The following is a 25,371-nucleotide window of genomic DNA, read 5'->3' as shown; positions in this document are numbered from 1 at the left end:
AAATCAAATAGGGGTAATGCAGGAGTAGGTTTAATAATGAATAAAAAAATAGGAGTGCGGGTTAGCTACTACAAACAGCATAGTGAACGCATTACTGTGGCCAAGATAGACACGAAGCCCATGCCTACTACAGTAGTACAAGTTTATATGCCAACTACCTCTGCAGATGATGAAGAAATAGATGAAATGTATGATGAAATAAAAGAAATTATTCAGATAGTGAAGGGAGACGAAAATTTAATAGTCATGGGTGACTGGAATTCGAGTGTAGGAAAAGGGAGAGAAGGAAACGTAGTAGGTGAATATGGATTGGGGGTAAGAAATGAAAGAGGAAGCCGCCTGGTAGAATTTTGCACAGAGCACAACTTAATAATAGCCAACACTTGGTTCAAGAATCATAAAAGAAGGTTGTATACCTGGAAGAATCCTGGAGATACTAAAAGATATCAGATTTAGGAACCAGGTTTTAAATTGTAAGACATTTCCAGGGGCAGATGTGGATTCTGACCACAATCTATTGGTTATGGACTGCAGATTGAAACTGAAGAAACTGCAAAAAGGTGGGAATTTAAGGAGATGGGACCTGGATAAACTGAAAGTACCAGAGGTTGTAGAGAGTTTCAGGGAGAGCATAAGGGAACGATTGACAGGAATGGGGGAAAGAAATACAGTAGAAGAAGAATGGGTAGCTCTGAGGGATGAAGTAGTGAAGGCAGCAGAGGATCACGTAGGTAAAAAGACGAGGGCTAATAGAAATCCTTGGGTAACAGAAGAAATATTGAATTTAATTGATGAAAGGAGAAAATATGAAAATGCAGTAAATGAAGCAGGCAAAGTGGAATACACACGTCTCAAAAATGATATCGACAGGAAGTGCAAAATGGCTAAGAAGGGATGGCTAGAGGACAAATGTAAGGATGTAGAGGCTTGTCTCACTAGGGGTAAGATAGATACTGCCTACAGGAAAATTAAAGAGACCTTTGGAGAGAAGAGAACCACTTGTATGAATATCAAGAGCTCAGATGGCAACCCAGTTCTAAGCAAAGAAGGGAAGGCAGAAAGGTGGAAGGAGTATATAGAGGGTTTATACAAGGGCGATGTACTTGAGGACAATATTATGGAAATGGAAGAGGATGTAGATGAAGACGAAATGGGAGATAAGATACTGCGTGAAGAGTTTGACAGAGCACTGAAAGACCTGAGTCGAAACAAGGCCCCGGGAGTAGACAACATTGCATTTGAACTACTGACAGCCTCGGGAGAGCCAGTCATGAAAAAACTCTACCATCTGGTGAGCACGATGTATGAGACAGGCGAAATACCCTCAGACTTCAAGAAGAATATAATAATTCCAATCCAAAAGAAAGCAGGTGTTGACAGATGTGAAAATTACCGAACAATCAGTTTAATAAGCCACAGCTGCAAAATACTAACACGAATTCTTTACAGACGAATGGAAAAACTAGTAGAAGCCGACCTCGGGGAAGATCAGTTTGGATTCCGTAGAAATGTTGGGACACGTGAGGCAATACTGACCTTACGAATTATCTTAGAAGAAAGATTAAGAAAAGGCAAACCTACGTTTCTAGCATTTGTAGACTTAGAGAAAGCTTTTGACAATGTTGACTGGAATACTCTCTTTCAAATTCTGAAGGTGGCAGGGGAAAAATACAGGGAGCGAAAGGCTATTTACAGTTTGTACAGAAACCAGATGGCAGTTATGAGAGTCGAGGGGCACGAAAGGGAAGCAGTGGTTGGGAAAGGAGTAAGACAGGGTTGTAGCCTCTCCCCGATGTTATTCAATCTGTATATTGAGCAAGCAGTAAAGGAAACAAAAGAAAAATTCGGAGTAGGTATTAAAATTCATGGAGAAGAAGTAAAAACTTTGAGGTTCGCCGATGACATTGTAATTCTGTCAGAGACAGCAAAGGACTTGGAAGAGCAGTTGAACGGAATGGACAGTGTCTTGAAAGGAGGATATAAGATGAACATCAACAAAAGCAAAACGAGGATAATGGAATGTAGTCAAATTAAGTCGGGTGATGTTGAGGGAATTAGATTAGGAAATGAGACACTTAAAGTAGTAAAGGAGTTTTGCTATTTAGGGAGTAAAATAACCAATGATGGTCGAAGCAGAGAGGATATAAAATGTAGACTGGCAATGGCAAGGAAAGCGTTTCTCAAGAAGAGGAATTTGTTAACATCGAGTATAGATTTAAGTGTCAGGAAGTCGTTTCTGAAAGTATTTGTATGGAGTGTAGCCATGTATGGAAGTGAAACATGGACGATAACTAGTTTGGACAAGAAGAGAATAGAAGCTTTCGAAATGTGGTGCTACAGAAGAATGCTGGAGATTAGATGGGTAGATCACGTAACTAATGAGGAAGTATTGAATAGGATTGGGGAGAAGAGAAGTTTGTGGCACAACTTGACTAGAAGAAGGGATCGGTTGGTAGGACATGTTTTGAGGCATCAAGGGATCACAAATTTAGCATTGGAGGGCAGTGTGGAGGGTAAAACACGTAGAGGGAGACCAAGAGATGAATACACTAAGCAAATTCAGAAGGATGTATGTTGCAGTAGATACTGGGAGATGAAGAAGCTTGCACAGGATAGAGTAGCATGGAGAGCTGCATCAAACCAGTCTCAGGACTGAAGACCACAACAACAACAACAATTCGTAAGTCATATTTTGTTTTTCTGAGCGTCGAGTTCTTTGGTTATTGCCTATCGTCCATGTACTCGGGATTGGTTAGGCTTGATAATAATTCGATTTTGTTATATTCTTTTGCCGTTGTTCACTCTGTATGCGCTCTGGGTTATTATACTTGTTAATTAATTGAATTCCATCTGCAATTATTGACTGCAGTTCTTGGTAGAATACACCAGTGTTGTCTTTGTTTACACGTACAATGACTAACATTTACTTAATAATTTACGCCAACATTACCCCCACGCAATTTCTAGTCCCAGTTGCTCCTGCGCCAGTCTTGTACTCCAGTGTCTGTCTTCCCCTGCAGTTTTTACCCTTTACAGCTCATTCTAGTATCATGGAAGTTATTCCATGATGTCTTAACGTGTGTCCAGTCATCTTGTTCCTTGCTCTTCTCTTCTCACCGATTTCTCTTTACCGTTCCACCAATTTCGGCTCATATCCCAAACGATTCGATTATGCTCTTTTCTCATTTCTCACAGTCCATCATTCGCTTCCATGTAATGCTGTGTTCGAAACGTACATTCTCTTCCTCAAATTAAAGCCTATGCCTGATACTACTACTTCTTTTGGTCAGGAACGCTATCTTCGCCTCTGTTAATCTGATTTTTATGAATCTCATTTCTGCCACTCCTTATTACTGTCGATTTTCTTCGGTTTAATCTCAATTCATATTCTGTGCACGGTAGATTGTCCATTCCATTCAACTAATCCTGTAAATCTTCACCACTGTATCCGAGGATAGCAATGTCAACAGCGAATTTCTCATTGATATCCTTTACCCGGAATTTTAATTCAATTCCTGAACCCTTCTCTTATATCAGTCTTTGCTTCTTAGATTTGTGGATTGAACATTAGGGGCGAAAGAACGTCATAAACCCTTACTAAGCCGAGTACTTCGTTCTTGGTCTTCCATTCGTATTGGTCCCTCTAGGCTTTTTTACATCACTGCATATCTTAAATTAAAACCCCCCGCCGCGTTTTTCTGACTGTATGCGAAGGCTAATCTCAGAAACAGTTGCAGTCGTCCGGTAGTTGATAGTTAGTGGTACCTGTGCGAAGCCTGGGGCGGTGGCTAGAATTTTATTTTAGGCGCCTTCCTGTAACCAACATGAAAAAATTCTGAGGGCGAGATTCGGTGACATTGCCGGCAGTGGGACAGCATTTCCCCTTACAATCTAACGATGTCAGTTATTTGTTGTCCAGTTGCTCATGAACATTAATATCGACGTGAGATGGTACATCCTTGTGTTGTAACTATGTTCTCATTATCCAGTAACACAGTGGTTCATAATCTTTCTGAGACAACTAGTCCTCAGCGCAATCACATACTAGCTAGTACCCGCCACCCCCCTCTGCCTCCCCTCTGCCCACTATACCATCACCACTATCTACCATCAACATCAGCGCCTAACTAATCTTCCTTTCAACAGTTCCATTGCTAAATGTCGAAAGATAAATGATATTTAGTGAACTAATGAGTTAATGACACAACTGATACTTCTTATTGGTGGCACCGCTGTTTTATACAATTCTGAAGCAATCTTGATTGCAACACGATTGCTACCTTCAACTCCATCTCAGAAAAGAAAGGCAATTTTTCACATTGAGGGTAGACACTTGTTGTAAAACATGTTTGCTGTGCACTACTTCTTTCCCTAGCGACATTTACTTCATTCACACCCTGCACTTCCTAAAAACAACCAAATTAAAATATGTGGACTAATTTTGTTGCTTGAAAATTACTTGATTGCTGGACTGCTTACTTCTGAATAGGCAGAAACTGGACATCTTCAGGCTGTGACTGCTTTGTATATGAAGACTGCCGATGATAATAATAATAATAATAATAATAATAATAATAGAGCGTAGGCCCTACAGCAATGGAGTAGCCATTAAGTAATTATTCTTGAGTTGTTAATTAGTTCGTTTATTGTTGCAAAGTGAATAATGAACCATTTCATGGTGTACTGTGGGAACTTTCTACAACTTAGAAAAGGCATTTCAGTGAGATATGTAAGTAAACGTGATGTATAAGTCTATTTTACGGTCGTAGGTGCAAATTAAGAAACATGTATATAGTGGATGGACTATATGAGGAAAATTTTGTTCATAAATCCGTTTCACAAGCTGTAATCTCAACCACACTGTGTCACAGGTTAATTCTGGTATTTAAAAGAATACGTTTTTTTGGTAACTCATGTAATCAGTATTACAGTCTCACGAATTAGCGATAACAGAAATGGTTTTCTAAGCTTATTTAGTTCCCTGGCCGAAATTCAATTGTACACTTCTGTTTTTATCGATCAGAACTTTCATGTTACCCCCAGGTTTGGAACCATTGCGGCTGACAGCTGTGACGTAACATCTGCAGTAAATACCAAGCAACGAACACGATTCAAATGGACTGACGACAGCTTAAGCTCTGTTAGTTAATCTTGTGTAACTCCAGCCTGCGAGTTCATGGGAAATTAATGCTGACAGTTCGAGATGCGCTGGCGTGCAATTTTCGTCACTCTCTATCGGCTGTTGCTAATGCGGCAGATAAACAATACATGAACCTGGAAAGAGGCTCGAACCGCGAACTGTAGGAAGTTCGACAATGGAGTACTGGCATGGGTAATGCGTTGACAGAATTTACAACTGCGTTCAAAATCATTTGACCGCATTGATTGCACACGTCATTCAAGATGAAGGGTTAGCCGCTGCCTCACCATTACTGCAACTGAGTACGTTTCAGCGCCAAGTTAACGCGAGGTTTATACTGAATTCTTTCCCATACAGTCCAACACCATTTCCTTGAACTGTAGTGTCTGCGAACAATTATTTGTCGAAAATCTACGTCGGCAGCCTTTTATCTGAGTGCAGAGCAGGTTTTTCCAGGCGGCTCCTATACGCCTGCGTAGCCTGCAGCTTCAGCCGTCGGCACGCGGACCGTGCTGTCGAACGTTAACGTTGAGCGTGCCAAGTTCAACGTGCTGCTGAACGCTCAGGAATGATGCGACTTGTGCATACGGTACGTGGGCCCCAACGTGGTATACGCGATCGCAACGCACTCCAGCGACAGTCGAAGGATGTTTCTAGTTCGTAAATCACACTGTTTACCCAACGGGCGCGCGTAAAATTACCACGTTAGCTCTATTAAAACGCACATTTCATCCATCGTCCACGAAAAGGAAAGTACCAATCAATAAGGACAGAGACATATAAAAGTTCCATTACAAACAGTGCGGTACAAATTTGGAATACTTCTCCCCATAAGATAAACATTATTTCATCATTCCAACATTTTAGTAAAACCCCAAGGTCAGTCTTACTTAATCACTGTTCCTACCCAGTAGCAGAATCTTTGCAACAAAAAAGGATCAATATATCTTTATACAAGTAGCGCAAATTGTCCTGTAGATCAAGCGGATCGAACAAAGTCACCCCTCAAAAAAAGGGGAACTTATATTTACATAACATCAAATATTATAGTATATACTTATATTAAACTAATAATAAAGTATCAGAACCTAATAAAACGCGAATGTTGGGAAATAAAATTTAGTAGTGTTAAAACGCGAACCTCCACCCCAACTTTCAAATCAACACAAGACAGTGACGCTACTCATGACGCTAAACAAATAACACACGCACATGGCAAGTAATCAAAGTATTTTACCCGTTGCAGAAAACCTTATCGTAGACATGTTACTAATTGAAATTTAATTATGACAAATTGTACAAAGAACAATGCGTTTTGAGCGGGTCTTCCGAGTGTCGCTGCCTTCAAATAGCCTACTCTCATTATACTCAAGTTACAATAATTCTTTTGCCAAGAATATGATGTTTCTCGTTATTTTATTGGAACGATTCACACAGTTAACAACGGGTTTTCCAGTGATTCTGAATTTGTTGGTGCTCAGAAACGGCATATATACATATAAACTTGAAATGAATGCCAATATGGCGCCTCACATCTCTTGTACTGAAGGGAGACGGCGTGCGTGTGACGTAGGTGGCGTTGTGACATCTCATTGGTCAACGCTCAGATGCACGCTCAGAATAACTGACATGCCAGATATTGCTCTGCACGCTCGGAAAGTCTCCCGAACGTGCTATTCCACGCTATGACGCCAGAAACTCGGCACGCTCAACGCTCAACTTTCGAATGCACGGTCCGTGTGCCGACGGCTTTACACAGAGCAAAGTGGCACGTACCATCAGCAGCGCTCGCCGGTACGCTAGCACCGCGGATCTTCACAATGAATACCGCCTTGAAACTCTACATCTACATCTACATCTACATTTATACTCCGCAAGCCACCCAACGGTGTGTGGCGGAGGGCACTTTACGTGCCACTGTCATTACCTCCCTTTCCTGTTCCAGTCGCGTATGGTTCGCGGGAAGAACGACTGTCTGAAAGCCTCTGTGCGCGCTCTAATCTCTCTAATTTTACATTCGTGATCTCCTCGGGAGGTATAAGTAGGGGGAAGCAATATATTCGATACCTCATCCAGAAACGCACCCTCTCGAAACCTGGCGAGCAAGCTACACCGCGATGCAGAGCGCCTCTCTTGCAGAGTCTGCCACTTGAGTTTGTTAAACATTTCCGTAACGCTATCACGGTTACCAAATAACCCTGTGACGAAACGCGCCGCTCTTCTTTGGATCTTCTCTATCTCCTCCGTCAACCCGATCTGGTGCGGATCCCACACTGATGAGCAATACTCAAGTATTGGTCGAACGAGTGTTTTGTAAGCCACCTCCTTTGTTGATGGACTACATTTTCTAAGGACTCTCCCAATTAATCTCAACCTGGTACCCGCTTTACCAACAATTAATTTTATACGATCATTCCACTTCAAATCGTTCCGCACGCATACTCCCAGATATTTTACAGAAGTAACTACTACCAGTGTTTGTTCCGCTATCATATAATCATACAATAAAGGATCCTTCTTTCTATGTATTCTCAATACATTACATTTGTCTATGTTAAGGGTCAGTTGCCACTCCCTGCACCAAGCCTATCCGCTGCAGATCTTCCTGCATTTCGCTACAATTTTCTAATGCTGCAACTTCTCTGTATACTACAGCATCATCCGCGAAAAGCCGCATGGAACTTCCGACACTATCTACTAGGTCATTTATATATATTGTGAAAAGCAATGGTCCCATAACACTCCCCTGTGGCACGCCAGAGGTTACTTTAACGTCTGTAGACGTCTCTCCGTTGATAACAACAAGCTGTGTTCTGTTTGCTAAAAACTCTTCAATCCAGCCACACAGCTGGTCTGATATTCCGTAGGCTCTTACTTTGTTTATCAGGCGACAGTGCGGAACTGTATCGAACGCCTTCCGGAAGTCAAGAAAAATAGCATCTACCTGGGAGCCTGTATCTAATATTTTCTGGGTCTCATGAACAAATAGAGCGAGTTGGGTCTCAGACGATCGCTGTTTCCGGAATCCATGTTGATTCCTACATAGTAGATTCTGAGTTTCCAAAAACGACATGATACTCGAGCAAAAAACATGTTCTAAAATTCTACAACAGATCGACGTCAGAGATATAGGTCTATAGTTTTGCGCATCTGCTCGACGACCCTTCTTGAAGACTGGGACTACCTGTACTCTTTTCCAATCATTTGGAACCTTCCGTTCCTCTAGAGACTTGCGGTACACGGCTGTTAGAAGGGGGGCAAGTTCTTTCGCGTACTCTGTGTAGAATCGAATTGGTATCCTGTCAGGTCCAGTGGACTTTCCTCTGTTGAGTGATTCCAGTTGCTTTTCTATTCCTTGGACACTTATTTCGATGTCAGCCATTTTTTCGTTTGTGCGAGGATTTAGAGAAGGAACTGCAGTGCGGTCTTCCTCTGTGAAACAGCTTCGGAAAAAGGTGTTTAGTATTTCAGCTTTACGCTTGTCATCCTCTGTTTCAATGCCATCATCATCCCGGAGTGTCTGGACATGCTGTTTCGAGCCACTTACTGATTTAACGTAAGACCAGAACTTCCTAGGATTTTCTGTCAAGTCGGTACCTAGTATTTTACTTTCGAATTCACTAAACGCTTCACGCATAGCCCTCCTTACGCTAACTTTGACATCCTTTAGCTCCTGTTTGACTGAGAGGTTTTGGCTGCGTTTAAATTTGGAGTGAAGCTCTCTTTGCTTTCGCAGTAATTTCCTAACTTTGTTGTTGTACCACGGTGGGTTTTTCCCGTCCCTCACACTTTTACTCGGCACGTACCTGTCTAAAACGTATTTTACGATTGCCTTGAACTTTTTCCATAAACACTCAACATTGTCAGTGTCGGAACAGAAATTTTCGTTTTGATCTGTTAGGTAGCCTGAAATCTGCCTTCTATTACTCTTGCTAAACAGATAAACCTTCCTCCCTTTTTTTATATTCCTATTAACTTCCATATTCAGGGATGCTACAACGGCCTTATGATCACTGATTCCCTGTTCTGCGCTTACAGAGTCGAAAAGTTCGGGTCTGTTTGTTATCAGTAGGTCTCGAGGAAGTATTCACAAAACTCGCCACACGACTACACAGGAACTCGAGACAAATGTGGGTGAATGCTCAAATGTGTGTGAATTCCTAAGGGAGCAAACTGCTTAGGTCATCGGTCCCTAGACTTACACACTAGCCCGCATCTCGTGGTCGTGCGGTAGCGTTCTCGCTTCCCACGCCCGGGTTCCCGGGTTCGATTCCCGGCGGGGTCAGGGATTTTCTCTGCCTAGTGATGGCTGGGTGTTGTGTGCTGTCCTTAGGTTAGTTAGGTTTAAGTAGTTCTAAGTTCTAGGGGACTTATGACCACAGCAGTTGAGTCCCATAGTGCTCAGAGCCATTTGAACCATTTTTGAACTTACACACTACTTAAACTAACTTATGCTAAGAACAACACACACACCCATGCCCGAGGGATGACTCGAACCTCCGGCGGGAGGAACTCGAGACATTCGAACAATTTTTTTCATCCTTACTCTGGGGAACTATGATCAGAACCACAGGTGGAAGCATAAGACAATGTTACCTAGGGCCTAACCACCTATAGCGAGCTAACACACACTCACAAGGGACAACATCGGCGAGCCCCTCCACATCAACACTCAATGGACGTGCCAGGTGCTATCACAGCCGAGCAACAGGCAAAGCATGGAAGCCGAAAACTCGCACACTAACGAACAAACAAACAATGTGCATCCGATGTGTGACCTATCGGCCACTAACCGATGACGAACTCACCTGTCACAGGTATGCTGATGCTGGTCGAGTAGACAACAACGGTACCCAGCTGCAACCGTCGAGTGACAACGACTCGCAACGTCAAAGGTATCAGTCTGCATGATACCCACCACTAACTTACCTAGACCTTGCACGATCTGTCGCAGATAGCACGCAATCCGTTACCGCTGTTACCCGACCAGACTACCGCAGAGGTTTTTCTCCCTCGGCTCTTGCCTTGGCACTTTTTCCTCTGCTCTTCAAACCGCCACCCTTCGTTCAATTTTCGAACCAATCCATTTCTAGATGAGCGGGTACTAGGCTTAATGGTTAATCATAACAAGACATACGCAAACACCATAGTACCCGCATCCTGCGAAGCCCTCACTTAGTGTAAACTGGCCCCTATGGAGAGACGGCAGTAGAATTTTTGTGTTGGCCATCAGGCCGGTGTGGGCGTGGAGGAGCTCCACCCTATGTAAAAAAAAATTAAAAAATGCGTTGTCAGTAGAGAAGATTAACAGGGGAATGGGTTGGTCACGAGAATTCAGTGACTTCGAACGTTTACCTGTCACGGATGTGATCTGAATAACAAATCTCACAGTGACATTTCGACTCTTCTCAAGCTGCCCAAGGCCACTGTAGATGATACGACTGTGAAGAGGGAACGCGAAGGCACGACCACAGATAAACCAAAACCAGCCAGACCTCATGTGCTGACGGACGCAGAACGTCGCACATTGCGGAAGGCGGGCGTAAAAGTCGCATGCAGTCAGAGGAAGGAATCACTCGTGAGTTCCGTAGTGTTACCAGCAGTGCAGCTAGCGTAAAGACTGTGCGGGGGGAGATAAAAAAAGAAAAAAAGGAAACGAGGAAAAGTGGCCGAACAACTCCTCACAGGCCACGCATTTCTACAGCCAGTGCTGGGTGGCTATCGAGGTGCTTCAAAGAGCGACCCCGTAGCACAGTGAATGACTGAGAACGAGTGATCTGAAGACGTACGTGGCACGCTGTGGCAATCCAATGGAAGAGTTTCGCTTTGGCGAATATCTGGAGAACGTTATCTGCCATCATGTATGGTGCGACCTGTGAAGTAGGGAGGAGGTGGTGTTATGGTACAGGGCTGCTCTCGGTGGTACGGCTGCTGTCCCCTTACTGCGCTTAAGAAACTGCTAAATGAACACATTTGAGAGAATCGTGTACTGCGTACAACAGAGGAACAGTCAGGCGACCATAATTGTTTATAAGAGTTTGACAATGCACCCTGTAGGATCTATAAGGAAACGGTGTGTGGACAGTAACATTGCTGAAATGGACTGGCGTGACCAGGGTCCCGATCTGAATCCAATGGAACGCCTTTCGGATGAATCAGAACGTCAACTTCGCTGCAGACCCCAGCGTCCGAAACCCCTACTTTCTCTGGTTTGGGCTCTTTGGGAAGAACGGGCTGTCATTCCTCTGCACGCATTCAGACACCTCATTGAAAGCGTCCCCAGCCAGAGTTGAAGCCATTGTTATAGAGAAAGGGTAGCCGGACCTCTTAATAGGTGTCTTGGATGGGTTGCGACCGTCTTGTACGGATACGTCAGAGTCGATCGTATACTGTTCTAGGTAGTGTTACCAACGGTCGGTGCGATAAGCGGTTGTTTACTTGTGAATCATAAACAGTTCACAAAAACGTCTGTCCGACACGTGGCTCATTGAGTACCTCGTATCACCCGAACTATTCATTTCGGACCATTCTCTCCGTAACAGTAAGCACTCAGTTTAAGATCAACTATCGCCCATCTATTTTGAGCCTATAAATTACGGACACCTTGTTTTTACTTTTTTCCTTTCATTCCTTTATGTTACGTGCCACAGTCGTATAGAACTGTTTAAATGATAAAAAAATCTGCCAAAACGAGTGAATTATTTATTGTTCCACCATTGGCCAATTTCGGCATAATGTCATCTTCAAGAGGTCATTGCAGTGTGCATAAAAATAACATAATAAGAATGTAGTAGAAAGAAAATAGGTATGCCATATCAATACATAGTCGATTACATTAAATGTGTAATGGATACATAACGATATAATAATATAGTAGTACGACAAATTACCATTTTACTTTTGTATGATGTGTTCAATATATACTGCGTGTTACTGATTCTGAAGTAGTCAGCATGTCTAACAAAGGTTATTTATCCCGAGAGATTTCTTGTGGCGCACAAATTTGATCCATAGCAGTAACTTTGTCTTTGACTAAAAACAACCACAAGGAATTTGGAAATATCCACCTTCATAAAATAGAGACCACTTCGCACACGTTAGTTCACAACAGCAGGAATTATGCTACAGTGCTTCTTAAACATTATTTTAACCTAAGTATTCCATTAAACTTATCTAAGAACTGATTTCGGATGTCAGTTTGTTCGTTCAAAATTGTATGAGACTAACAACGCTTTAGGTGCTCTCAGATTTAAATTTCTCCTGATATATTCAATACCTTCCCTTGTGTTAGCAACTTGTAACACCTCCCCTCCCTCCCACCCTTCTTCTCTACTTGCACTCACCTAACCCCAGCCTTTAAAGAATCGACGTTGCATATACCAAACCTCAGATCTCCTGAACTGTGCATCGTAAAATGATATAATTTTGCAGATACATTAGTGATATATGTGGATACTGCCTGAAAAATGTGTTGCGAATAGAGTTGGTAGTAATGATGTAATTTACTGAATGTCGTACTTGAAGCTGAAGTTTTCCTACACAAATTCCTAAAATGTAGAAAGTGAGAAACTTTTTTCCTTTCTGATAGCTACATGATTATTAAAGTAGATGCACCAAACAGCTGCTTTATAATAAGTAACATTTATTTGCGACAAACTGTTTCGGCTTTATCTCCATTTTCAAGTACGTCTAGATTGATGTTACGTCCATATTACGTCGTTAGTGGACTGTTATATAACTGTGACTGCTTTAATAATATGGTAAATGATGTCAAGATGTTGAAAATAAAATGTTAATTATGACCTGACAGCAGTTTAACAGTTCCACTCTTACGTCGCTACATATTTCTATGTTCCTATGTATGGTGATAAACATACTGCATCGTAAGAGTGGAACTGTCAAACTGTTCTCACGTCGTAATTAACATTTTATTTTCAACGTGATGACATCATTTACCATCTTATTAAGGCAGCGACAGTTATAAAACATTCAACCAACGACGTAATATGGAAGTCACATCAATCTAGGCATACTTCAAAATGTCGATAAAGCCGAAACAGTCTGTCGTAAATAAAGATTACTTATTATAAGCAGCTATTTGGTGCATCTACTCTAATAATCATGTCGTTATTAGACATATATTATGCGTTGGCCCTAAAGAAGAAAAATTGTTTTTCCTTTCATTAATTTACAGTGATATCAGTGAGAAAAAGTTTCTAAAATGTTTGAAATTACTAAGTTCTCTCATTCTCAAACGCTGGATGAATATAGTACATCTTCAGGTACGCTACCTAAAGACAGTTTCTAAATCTCTTGTTTAATTTATACGTATCTGATATCCCTCTTGCACAGTCCAGTAAGTTCGGCTAAACAAACGACTGGGCAATAGCTACCTAACACAAAACTTTTGAAAGAACTGAAGAAATCCTAAATTCTCATCTAGACATCTTAAGCAACTGTTTCCATAAATGGAGGTTACAATCAAACTCAAATAAAACAGAAGTTTCATGTTTTCATCTGGCCAATAGCTTGCCACACAGTGCCCTAGATGTCTATTTTGAAGGAGTTAAACTTCATCATAATATGCATCCAAAACGCTTTGGAATCACGTTAGATACGAAACTTTCTTTCACGGAGCACTCGATACGAACATCTGCTAAGCTGAAAACCAGAAAAAACATTCTCCATAAACTCCAGGTCTCTTGTTGTGGGTGGTCAACAGACACCCTCCGGGTATCAGCACTCAGTTTGGTATACTCAGCAGCAGATTATTTTGCGCCTTTGTGGCTTAATAATCCACGCGTAAAAAAGATGTACAATGTAACGAGGCCATGCGCATTGTTAGCGGGTCAATACGATCTACTCCCACATACTGACTACCTGTCTCGAGCCACATTCCACCTCCTGATACCAGACGGAAAAGCGCGCGACTGCACAAATACCGGAAGATTGCTAGTAACACCGACCTTCCAATAATGGACGACTTATTCCCTCTGGAGTGAAAAAGACTAAGATCAAGACATCCCACTCTCATCAAAGCTAAGAGTCTCATGGAAACTGAAGTGAATATAATCGATGAATGGAAAGCTGCTGGCGACAAAACTGTTGCCCACAATGCCTGAAGCTGCCTTGCATGCAGAAGAAACCCTCTGTATTGGACCAATCTCGGGCAATTTGGACCATCTTGAACCACATCCTAACGGGCCGGACGATGTGCAGACACTCTCTACAAGTGGGGCAAATCTTCATCACCATCGTGTGACTGTGGTGTGTAGCGACAGACAGTTGCTCGTGTTGTATTGACATGCCCCGCACGTGCCTAAAAGGCTCCTTTCGAAGATTTCCTCACAGCGACGAGTGATGCTATTAAATACATAAAAGATCTTGATATCCATATACAGCGGTTGTTGTTTGTGTTGTTTTATGCTGGCGAGCTGTTCTTAAATGTTGACATGTAGTAGCTTTGTAATCTTTGTATATGTATCACCATACGATAAATAAATAGATCTAATTTTAGTGCTCGACTTATTGCAATTAAACTTCAATGTAAGATTATACCTCTTTACGTGGAGATTATGACAGCGCTTAAAATTTTTCAGTTCGGTCAAAAATTTAAGAAATATTGAAAACGAAACTTTTGTTTCACCTTCAGGTCGTTAAGACAGGCAACCTGCAACAAGTGACGTGCTTCGTCTTAGCAGTTCAGTAATACGGATACAATGAATAGAAATAAGTAAGTCGTTTTCACGAATATGTATTCATGTTGTTCATTTGGTAATTGTCATTACCTTAGGAACGTGTGCGGTAAGCAGATACAAGGAATACGCCGCAACTTCCCAAGCGCCTGTTGGACCGCTCTCGCATACCACAAGCAGGTAGGCGCAAGCACGTGGGGAGGGGGCGTGTGACAGGCAGCGCCAGCGGCCAAACCTGGGGACACGTGTCTCCCCGAACACGTCAGTCCCCGCCGTAAACATCCGCCTCGGACCAGGCTATATTTACAGGTATTTAAAAGATACGGCTGTTGGATCTGTCCTCGAAATCAGAGAGAAACAGTATTTCATAGGACTCTGTAAGTTTGGATTCATCCCTTCTAAGAATAGAAGGCGCACCACTTCAGCAGCATTCCCCCTCCTTCCCTCCCCCTCCACTCACACAAAGGGAAGGAAGGAAGGAAGAACTGAAGGAACATTTGGATTAACCCCTACAAAATGTATCGATAAATAAAAATAACCATAACGCAACATTTCGCATGTCGGTCAAAGACTAATGCTGATTTATTGTAAGTGATATCTATGTTTAGAGTTGTACATATCAAGGAAATAAAAAGAAGGAGTTAGCACAACAACTGTACTTTTCTCAGGTTTAACAAGCTTCTTGAAATATGAACTATGGTGGCAGATTAGCAGCTTTGTGTGGTTATTGCCGATTATAGTTCGACGTTTTACAGTGATGCGTTTGAGTATTCTGAGATTTCAATTTACATTAATTTTAATCACCTCTACAGGTCGGTTCCTCATCACAAAGAACACAACACAGTTGCCAGTATAAGGATTCCAGCGTTCAGGTTTTCATAAATGGAATAAAATGGTTCAAATGGCTCTGAGCACTATGCGACTTCACTTCTGAGGTCATCAGTCGCCTAGAACTTAGAACTAATTAAACCTAACTAACCTAAGCACATCACACACATCCATGCCCGAGGCAGGATTCGAACCTGCGATCGTAGCGGTCGCTCGGTTCCAGACTGTAGTGCCTAGAACCGCACAGCCACTCCGGCCGGCAGAAATGGAATATCGGTAGTTTTTCGGATCTCAGTATGCTGTTTTTTTTTCCTTACTTTTTAAAAGAATTTAGACATAGGTTTTATTCCCTAACTATTTCGTAATTAATTATTTATAAAGTTACTATGAAACATAGTTTGATAATGGATACCGTCCTATTTGTGTTCCTACCGCAACATAGATTAATTTTAACACCGGTATTATTTCGAAAACTCTTTATTATTGGTTTTATATACTTCAGAATTGCGTTTCGTCGTGAGAGCTATATTAGGTCGTTTCTGAAAGCAGACTGTGTTTCAAGTCGAACTGTAATGCGTAACACCCCATAAATTCGAAGTTCTCTCGTCTCCGAACGGTTATTATAGGGTTTTTGTTGTTTTTATGCGAGATATGTCATGTGTGCCTAACAGTCATACACTTTTGAATCTGCTTATAAATATCGAAATAGAAAAATAGAATGTCAACGAAGCAGGACCACATAGTTTAATAAAGTTAGACATATAAAACAACTTTTTGTTCGTTTTTCAATTTTGAGAAGTATTACCTGCCACTGCTAGATTACAAAATTAATCAAACTTCATAGTCTCGGCTTCTTAGTCTCATAATAACGTCGGTCGAACTGTAAGAACAAAAAGATAAAAGTAGACGAAAATAATGTTATGCTACAGTTAAGATACATGATATTGAACAGTGATTAGTATTACACACATGTACAAATTCAGACATATATTGGATCACTGGTCGCTACCGCTACGTGTTGTGGCATCTCCCTTTAGGCGTATGGAAGATGATTTTTTAATTCTCAGTTCGCTCTTCAGCTAATGCTGCGAATTTTCACAAAATTTATTAGTCATACCGTGAAATATTTTCAGGTTTATTTTATGCTTTCCTGAAACACTAATATTTTCAGATTTATTCTCTTGTTTCCCGAAACACCCAACTTTAGGAGCATTATACAAGAGTGACTTATTCCATGGAATCCGTTAACCCAGTCTTCTAATTAGTATTCCTGTTGCAGATGTTCGAAGAAATACACTTTTATAATGAATCTACGATTTTACAGAAAAAATAGCTTTGCAGAACATTGGCAACCAACTGACTTTGTACACTAATAAATTTATTTATGTACTGAATAAGTACTACTTAAGTAACTGTACACATTAAGTCTGCTTCCCCGTCACAGGAACTCCATTTTATGCTTATACTTTAAAAATATAAGTAAAAAAGGAAGAGAAACCAAAAAATAATTACTGTATCATGCTACATAATTGCGAATCACTACGCACATTTTATTAGTAACTCACAACTGAAAAACGATTTTAATAAAAAAACACTTAGTTTCAGGCCTGAAGAACTTTAAATTGTTAATAATTTTCCAAAATCCAAAATATTTCAGTAAACTCTGCAAGTGATAAACATTCACAAACTACCAGTAACTGTTGTGACTTGCCAAGACAGCCAAGCCACTATGAGGAAGCCGAAAGGCACGCGTTTAAGCTCACGCAGACTGGCGAGAGGTCTGGAACAGTTAAAAGGATTGAGACTAGCAAATAAAGTACGTAGCTGAGGGAATACTTAACTTTAATTCATAATTGGTGAACATTGCTCTTGACGGTACATGCATCACAAGATAAATAGCAAATGATAAAGGCGCATTGCTAGGTCGTAGCAAATGACGTAGCTGAAGGCTATGCTAACTATCGTCTCGACAAATGAAAGCGTAGTTTGTCAGTGAACCATCGCTAGCAAAGTCGGCTGTACAACTGGGGCGAGTGCTAGGAAGTCTCTCTAGACCTGCCGTGTGGCGGCACTCGGTCTGCAATCACTGACAGTGGCGACACGCGGGTCCGACGTATACTAGCGGACCGCGGCCGATTTAAAGGCTACCACCTATCAAGGGTGGTGTCTGGCGGTGACACCACAGTAACTTCTAAAATATAAATGTGGGTCTCATTTAAACTCAAACACGGACGAAAGCCCTGTCTGTTCACTTTATCTCTGACCTTGGAGAGGGTGTTCAGAGGGGTGGGTATTTTCTCGGCTGTATGCTCGACACCGTGGGAAGAAGACGGGAACGGGGTAAAGCCATAGGCACACGTGGCGAGACAGCTTACGTTGACGTGGCGCTCTACGTATTCTGTGACGTCACTTCCAGCTATTTCATGTTGAGGAGCCATTTTGTCACGTGAAACACAAAATCAGTTCTCCGCAGATCACAATATTGATACTGCTTTATTTTCCATTTTTCTCTAATTTTATGTTAACTTTACTTCTAAACAACATCAAGAGCTGCAATAGAATGTAAGAAATTAGATATAGCATTAGCCAAACACTTAACTACGAGTAATTTGTGAAAATAAAGTATACCAGACATCCCTGGCACAAAGTTGGTATGGTTTACTCAGGTATGCCACTACTGGTAATGAAAATTACGAACGAACTCCGCCAATATTAATTAAGTGTCAATTGATATTACAATGGCTAAAGTCTAAGGTGAAATGAATTTCCACATACTTGTATATAAAGCTGTACTTTGCCTACTAGCATATGCAAGAAATCCCATTTATCTTGACCACAACATAAAAGTTTTTGTCCAGAAGCAAAATAAAAAAAAATGTATCAAGGAAATGCTGTTCAACTACCAGTATGACATTAAACAGTATGATTGTCTTGCTTGTAACTTTGTTCATTAAGAACATATGAACCGAAGCAAGTCTTTTTATAAATAGCAGCCTCTGTTTCTTCGGTAATCCACTTCGTCTCCTCAAGAAATGTTCAAAAACAGTGTACCATTCATGCTAATATGACGTTATTAAGAACGTAGCACAAAATGACCTTTGCCTCTCCTGTACTAACACAGCATAGGTACCCGCAGTGCCGTAACTAGTCCACTTGCTGGAGAGTAAACAAAGGGAAAAACAAGGGAAAAGACACACCAGTCATTCAGCCAACCGTCTTCAGCAGAAGGTCTGTGTGAGTACAATGTGTGCCAACGAGGACGAGGTACTACTGAAAATCCAAGTTAGCAGAGCAGTGCCCGCAATGTTGTTTCCTTATTTACAATATGGGTGCAAGTAATACAGTACTGCAATACTTAGCCCGCCAGGCTAGCCGTGCGGTCTATCGCACTACTTCAGGCGTGGGGAGACGTGACGATCCCGGGCACGAATCCTTTCGGTGGATTAGTGTCGAGGTCCGCTGTGCCGGCCAGTCTGTGGATGGTTTTTAAGGCGGTTTTCCATCTGCCTCTGCGAATGCAGGCTGGTTCCCCTTATTCCGCCTCAGTTACACTATGTCGGCGATTGCTGCGCAAACACTGTCTCCACGTATGCTTACACCATAATTACTCTACCACGCAAACTTTGGGGTTACACTCGTCTGGAATGAGACGTTCCCAGGGGGTTCACTGGGCGCCGAAGCGCACAATAACCCTGGGTTCGGTGTGGGGCGACGGTGGGGTGAATGGACTGTTGTAGCCTGTTGTGTGGTTGTGAACCACTGAGGGCTACGGCGGGAACGAAGCCTCTCCGTCGTTTCCAGGTCCCCAGTTCAATACATACATACATACATACTGTGATACTTTGCCGGCCGCTGTCGCCGAGCGGTTCTAGGCGCTTGTCCGGAACCGCGCTGCTGCTACGGTCGCAAGTTAGAATCCTGCCTCGGGCATGGATGTGTGTGTTGTCCTTTGGTTACTTAGGTTTAAGTAGTTCTAGGGGACTGATGACAGATGTTAAGTCCCTTAGTGCTTAGAGCCATTTAAACCATTTTTTTGTAATACAGGGTGATTCAAAAAGAATACCACAACTTTAAAAATGTGTATTTAATGAAAGAAACATAATATAACCTTCTGTTATACATCATTACAAAGAGTATTTAAAAAGGTTTTTTTTCACTCAAAAACAAGTTCAGAGATGTTCAATATGGCCCCCTCCAGACACTCGAGCAATATCAACCCGATACTCCAACTCGTTCCACACTCTCTGTAGCATATCAGGAGAAACAGTTTGGATAGCTGTTGTTATTTCTCGTTTCAAATCATCAATGGTGGCTGGGAGAGGTGGCCGAAACAGCATATCCTCAACATACCCCCATAAGAAAAAATCGTAGTGGGTAAGATCAGGGCGTGCTACATTTTCATCACTCGTTCTCGGCCGTCCAGAACTTTTCCCTTTGCACAAACACCCATTCTCTGTAAACTGTTTATACCAACGTTTAATACACCACCTATCAGGAGGTTTAACACCATACTTCGTTCGAAATGCACGCTGAACAACTGTCGTCGAATCACTTCCGCCGTACTCAATAACACAAAAAGCTTTCTGTTGAGCGGTCGCCATCTTAGCATCAACTGACGCTGACGCCTAGTCAACAGCGCCTCAAGCGAACAAATGTACAACTAAACGAAACTTTATAGCTCCCTTAATTCGCCGACAGATAGTGCTTAGCTCTGCCTTTTGTCGTTGCAGCGTTTTAAATTCCTAAAGTTGTGGTATTCTTTTTGAATCACCCTGTACTTTCAAACAATATGTTCTGTCGAGTAAAGGTGGTTCTTGATTAAAACTACGTCATCATAAGATCGGCCAAGGGTGACCTGGCGTTAAGAAAACATGACATTTACCACATACCTTGCGACTTTGCTACGCCGTACATTGGTCAAACCACCAGAACAGTAGACACAAGATGCAAGGTACACCAGAGACTTACCAGGCTGCGAGAGGCCACTAAATCGACAATAGGAGAACGTTTCGTGCAACTGTCACACCCCATGAATTATGAAAAAACCATTATCCTGACTCGAAGCCTCACTTTCTGGTATAGTGTCATCATAGAATCTATTGAAATAAAACCTGATCCACTGGAAAAAAGAATACCAGCGTAGTACGGCGAGGAATCTGGCTCTGGAACTACTGCAGAAACACAGGAAAAAAGCGAAAAAAGCTCCCTTATCTAATAATGAACCATAGACGACTGGAGGCGTGCTTAACAGGATCAGACGTCGTACGGAGAACCAGGCAACAACTATCTACTCGGGAGACAGCCACAGCGGTCATGGACAATATAGGGGTCAGTCCCTGGCACCGCACAACCTGTGAGCACACATAATACGAAACAGCAGACGGCGGCTACCGCCACGGGAGACTGCTGCAACATCCGCGGACATTTGTCATCAGTCTTCTGACTGTTTTGATGCGGCTGGCCACGAATTCCTCTCCTGTGCCAACCTCTTCATATCAGAGTAGCACTTGCAACCTACGTCTCAATTATTTGCTGGATGTATTACAGTCTCTGTCTTCCTCTACAGTTTTTGCCCTCTATAGCTCCCTCTAGTACCATGACAGTCATTCCCCCATGTCTTAACAGGTGTCGTATCATCCTGTCCCTTCTCCTTATCAGTGTTTTCCACATATTTCTTTCATCTCCGATTCTGCGCAGAACATTCTAGTTTCTTACCTTACCGGTCCACCTAATTTTCAACATTCGTCTGTAGCACCACATCTCAAATGCTTCGATTCTCTTCTATTCCGGTTCTCCGACAGTCCATGTTTCGCTACCGTACGATGCTGTACTCCACACGTACATCCTCAGAAATTTCTTCCTCAAATTACGGCTGATTTTTTATATTAGTAGACTTCTCTTGGCCAGGAATGCCCTTTTTGCCATTGCTAGTCTGCTTCTGAGGTCCTCCTTGCTCCGTCCGTCACTGGTTATTTTACTACCTAGGTAGCAGAATTCCTTAACTTCATCTACTTCGTGTCCATCAATCCTGATGTTAGGTTTCTCGCTGTTCTCATTTCTACTACTTCTCAGTAAATCGAGGAAAAAAAAAAGGTAATGATAAGTAGTACGAGAAGCGGACATAGTATGCAACTCCGACTGCAGCCAGATACCACAGGAAGCGCACATCGCAGTCGCGTGCCGAATTCAGAACGCCAGGAGGTTGACGCGGTCACGAGGGAACGCCGCAGCAGTCACGAACAGCGCAAGGAACATCTGCAGAGTCACGATAGGCCTAGGAGTGCGCCTGGAAGGCGGGCCTAATATGGAACGCCATGGGGCCGCCGCCAATCAGAACAGCCACGGACGGAAGCGGGAACACCTGGAGAAGGTTATCATCGCATTAAGCAGCCACAGCGGGCGCGGACCACGTAGTGAACACCGGGCACCGCCCAGGCATAAATATAGGACCCAGTCAGCAAAGTGACCAGTCTCAGGAAACACCGCATGAAGACGCCGAGTTAAGACGTCGAAGTATCGCGGCGGGATGACGCGGCACTCTGGCTGTACACCCGATTCTACGAAGTGACAACGAATCGCCGGAAAAGTTCAAAAATTATAGCCGGCCGGGGTGGCCGAGCGGTTCTAGGCGCTACAGTCTGGAACCGCGCGACCGTTACGGTCGCAGGTTCGAATCCTGCCTCGGGCATGGATGTGTGTGATGTCCTTAGGTTAGTTAGGTTTAAGTAGTTCTAAGTTCTAGGGGACTAATGACCTCAGAAGTTAAGTCCCATGGTGCTCAGCCCCATTTTTTTTAATTATATTGCATCATTATTACTTTTCTTTTACTGTGGTAGGCGTTGGACTCAAGGTTCACTGAATGAGCGATGTGCATTTTAGTTCTGTTTTCATTTGTTTAATATCAACAAAAGCAAGAGGACGAGTTGCATTACCCCGGGAATATGCAAAGTGTGCTACAACTTTGGAATCGAAGTCAGTTTTTTTGTTACGTTTTTTATAATGTCGTATTTATGGTTCGACTAAGGTCTGAAGTAGTGCAAGAGGGAACTGACACCATGAATCCTGCAGGGCGGTCCATAAATCCGTAAGAGTATCCGAGGGGGTGGACATCTCTTCTGAACAGCACGTTGAAGGGCATCCAAGATATGCTCAATAATTTTAATTTCGGGGGGTTTGGTGGCGAGCGGAAGTAGTTAAACTCAGAAGAGGGTTCCTGGAGCCAGTCTGTAGCAATTCTGGACGTGTGGGGTCGGTCGGCCGGAATGCACAATAGACATGGATGGATGCAGTTGACCAGAAAGGATGCGTGCGTACGTACGTCTCACTTGTTAGAGTCATAACTAGACATATCACGAGTCGCATATCACTTCAACTGCACACGTCTCATACAATTACAGAGCTTCCACCAGCTTGAACAGTCCCTTGCTGACATGCAGGATCCATGGATTCATGAGGTTATTTTCATACCCGTGCACGTCCATCCGCTCGATACAATTTGAGACGAGACTCGTCCGACCAGGCAACATGTTTCCAGTCATCAACTGTCCAATATTGGTGTTGAAGGGCGTAGGGGAGGTATAAAACTTTGGGCCGTCATTCATAAGGTTACACGAGTGGGCCTTCGGATCCGAAAGCCCATATCGATGATGTCTCGTGGAATGGTTCACACACTGACACTTGTTGTTGGCCCAGCGTTGAAACCTGCAGAAATTTGCGGAAGGGTTGCACTTTTGTCACCCTGAACGATTCTCTTCAGTCGTCGTTCGTCCTGTTCTTGCAGGACGTTTTTCCTGCCGCAGTAAACATAGATCTTAATTTGGAGACGACATTTCTACAGATGTACGTTCGGAGCACAGCACTGTATGTTAGTGATTCACGGACTGGGGGAAACCTGGAACAGTAGAGTACCGCTGTGTCCTCGGTGCTGCACAAGATTGTTGAAAACTAGACGGAGGGGTAGGGCAAATGATGAGGATGTTATCCACAGAATCAACGAAGAAAGGAACGTACGGAATACACTGACAAGGTAACAGAGGGAACTGAAGAGAGTAAAAACTTTAGATGAAGACAGACATTGGATTACAAGATTTTAAACATGGCTGCAACAGCAACTGTTGAAATTCTTCACAAATAAGTATGACAGCCAAAAACAGTTGCAGAATAAAAATTTTTTAAAATTCTTGACCAAGGTTTCGGTACATATAAATATACCTTCATCAGAAGTAAAAAATCTAAAATTACGTCATGCACTGGAGATTAATACAACAATTGTGCCAAAGGCGTCGTCAATAATTAAGACATCTTCTCCATTTGTACAACATGACTATGGGCACAGGGTCAAAGCGAACAGTTTAGCACCATTACTTCGCCTATGAACTTTCAAATGTTCGTCATCAGAAATGGCATAAGCTCTGGTTGCATGAAGGTAGCGGTCAGTAAGAGTGGGTTTCCGATACACATTATGTCCAAAAGTCCCATCATCCTTTCTTTGCACGCGCGGTGCTCTGATCATGGTGTATAAGGGTTTCCGTCGTTGTGGCAGGAATTCAGTTCCGGCGAGGCAGTGCACCAGCATTAACTCACCTGAAGATGGCCGCCAGCCGGGCGGCCGATATATTGTGTCTGGACGACGACATGGTCCGGCTGCAAACCCGTGAAGAATATCATTAGTTTATCGTCGTTTGGAAAGCAAAAAAGAGGAAAGCATACAGTGGATTATCCCATTAGTTTAAAGCGAATCAAACGCGGGACCTTTTCACGAAATCTGCTCAGCCTATACAAATGTTGGCTGTCACAGTCAGGTAAGTGAAACTGAACACTATTCTCGTCTTAGTATTATACTAGACTGACCACTGCATACATTCGTTCTCACAGAAGGCAGGTAGCAGCACCAGCAGTGGAGCGTATACGAAGTCTATTGCGGAGACGCGGAAAACAGTGCAATCGTTGTCGTAATGTGGAAACGGAGCGAATGCGACGTCCGAAAGGGAATGATCATTGGATTTCGGGCCAAGGGTGGAAGCACGTACGAAACAGCGGCCGCCAGCCAGCGTGGTAGGTCTACACCGTACACAAGCTGGCGCTTTCAACATCTGGCGCCAAGGCAGCTGGGATGTACCTCGGGCCATAGACGAGAAGTCTGGACTACAGCTACGGAGAAGTGACGGGCGAACAGGCGATCAGCAGTCGAGCAACTGACCGGCCAGATGAAACAAGGGCTTACGCATCTCCTCAACAACCGTTCGGAGAACGTTACTGCATATGGACCTCTGCAAGAGGCGCCTGGTTCATGCAGCCATGCTGACCTGCTCTTCACCATCGACGAAAGCTAGAATTTGCACGTGAGTGCCTCAACTGGACGTGTATACTCCCGCAGCAATCGTCGGTTGGGTCTAGGGCATAGGAGAGAGCGACATGGTCTGCGGAATGTTGATCTCGTCATTCTGGAAGGCACAGTGGATTAACACAAGTATGAATCTATCCTTGGGAGCCATGTCCACCCCTCTAAGAAGTTTTTACCCTCCGCTGCACGATGATGTCTAGCAGCAGGACAATACAACGTATTAAACGGCTTGCAGTGCACGTGCATGGTTAGAAGAGCACCAGGATGAATTTGCCATACTCCTATGGCCTCCGAACTGCCTGGATTAAAACCCAATAGAGAAAATGTGGGACCACCTCAATCTGGCTGTTCGGACCATGGATCCA

At 42.9% G+C, this 25,371-nt stretch overlaps 1 protein-coding gene across 1 annotated transcript in view; it reads right to left on the bottom strand.

Annotated features, from left to right (window-relative positions):
• LOC126150624 (glypican-5-like) overlaps positions 1 to 25,371 on the bottom strand; it is a 258,004-nt gene that overhangs the window by 211,209 nt on the left and 21,424 nt on the right. The gene's annotated exons all lie outside the window — the stretch shown is intronic.

The sequence above is a fragment of the Schistocerca cancellata genome, chromosome 2, assembly GCF_023864275.1.
Source record: "Schistocerca cancellata isolate TAMUIC-IGC-003103 chromosome 2, iqSchCanc2.1, whole genome shotgun sequence".
In the NCBI taxonomy this organism is placed as follows: Eukaryota; Metazoa; Arthropoda; class Insecta; order Orthoptera; family Acrididae; genus Schistocerca; species Schistocerca cancellata.
The sequence above is the reverse complement of the archived record's forward strand: the minus strand, read 5'-3'. Positions and strand labels throughout refer to the sequence as shown.